Here is a 1,842-nt window from a genome sequence, read left to right as displayed (position 1 = left end):
GATTGCTCACATATTCGTTCACTTCAACCATACTTATCTATTTATCTAGGTGATCTTCTTATTCCAGAAGCTAGAGATTCAATGGCAATTTAAAACAGACTCTGCCAGATTACAGTTTTGTGGGGAAGATAAGATTAATAACTTATTCAACCAAGAAAGCCTACAATTGAAACTTTTGAAAGTGTTAAATATTGGGTTTATTTCAGGATATTATAGGGGTACAAACATTTATTTACCTCTATTGCCTTTGTACCACCTGAGTCAGAGATACAAGTGTGCCCACTCCCCAGACAGTGTGCACTGCACCCATTAGGCGTGAGTATCCCCATCCCCTCCACCCACACCTGTCTGACACCCAATCAATGTTACTTCCATATGTGCACATAAGTATTGATCAATTAGTACCAATTTGATGGTGAGTATATGTGGTGCTTATTTTTCCATTCTTGTGATACTTCACTTAGGAGAATGGGCTCCAGCTCCATCCAGGATAATACAAGAGGTGTTAGTTCACCTCTTGTTTTTTGTGGCTGAGTAGAACTCCATGGTATACATATACCAAATTTTTTTTAATCCACTCATGTATTGATGGGCACTTGAGTTGTCTCCACATTGTTGCAATTGTGAATAGTGCTGCTATAAACATTCTAGTGCAGATGTCTTTTTTATAGAATGTCTTTTTTTCCTTTGAGTAGATGCCCAGTGGTGGGATTGCTGGATCAAATGGTAGTAATACTTTTAGTTCTTTGAGATATCTGCATACTACTTTCCACAGAGGTTGCACTAGTTTGCAGTCCCACCAGCAGTTTATGAGTGTTCCTATCTCTCTGTATCCATGCCAACATTTGTTGTTTGGGGATTTTTGATAGCCATTCTCACTGGAGTTCAGTGATATCCCATTGTGGTTTTGATTTGCGTTTCTCTGATGATTAGAGATGTTGAACATTTTTTCATATGTTTCTTGGCCATTTGCCTAAGTATTATTTTAAGAGCCCATAATAGGGATATCTGACCTCATTAGGAAGGTCAAGGAGAAATTCCTTAAGGATGCATTTCTTTAACTGAGATTTTTTGTTTTTTGTTTTGAGGTAACTTCTTCCTCTATTGCCCCAGCTGGAATGCAGTGTCATCATCATAGCCTACTGCAACCTTAAACTCCTGGGCTCAAGCAATCCTTCTGCCTCAGCCTCTCGAGTAGTTGGGACTATAGGTGTGTGTGACTGGGCCTGGCTAACTTTGTTTGTTTTCTAGAGACAGGGTCTCATTCTGTTGTCCAGGCTGGTCTCTTAACTCCTGGGCTCAAGGGATCCTCCTGCTTTGGCCTCCCAAGGTGCTAGGATGACAGGCATGAGCCACCACACCTGGCCTTTAACTGTGATTTGAATGATGAATTTGAGGTAATCATGTGAAAAAGGTTCAAAGGAACCTGCTAACCAAAGATGATGGCAAAGCTAGGGCTCGGTGGTGGAACTAAAAATATGTTGTAAGAGAGATGAAAAGGAGTTAAACGTTCCCGGAAGACACAGACCGCCATGTAGAGCCTTATGAGCCATATTAGTTTTGTTATTATAAGTAATGAAAAGCCACTGAAGAGTTTCCAGTGACAAGGTAATGGAAGAGAGGCTTTTGGGGAGAGTGGAGAAAGAAATGTCATATTTAGATTTATATTTCCTGCATAGAGGTTTGAGTGGATTTCCCACCCTCAGCACCATCTTTCCCTTGGTGATATAAAATTATAATAGTTTGCATTTAGTTCTCCTCCTGACACAAAGGCCTGTCCTTTTGAGTCTCTTTTGTTTGTTCCTGTCTCTTCTTCATAATCTCTGAATAGTGAAATTCCTT

Source organism: Propithecus coquereli, unplaced genomic scaffold (assembly GCF_000956105.1).
Source record: "Propithecus coquereli isolate 6110/MARCELLA unplaced genomic scaffold, Pcoq_1.0 Scaffold363, whole genome shotgun sequence".
Classification (NCBI taxonomy): Eukaryota; Metazoa; Chordata; class Mammalia; order Primates; family Indriidae; genus Propithecus; species Propithecus coquereli.
The sequence above is the reverse complement of the archived record's forward strand: the minus strand, read 5'-3'. Positions refer to the sequence as shown.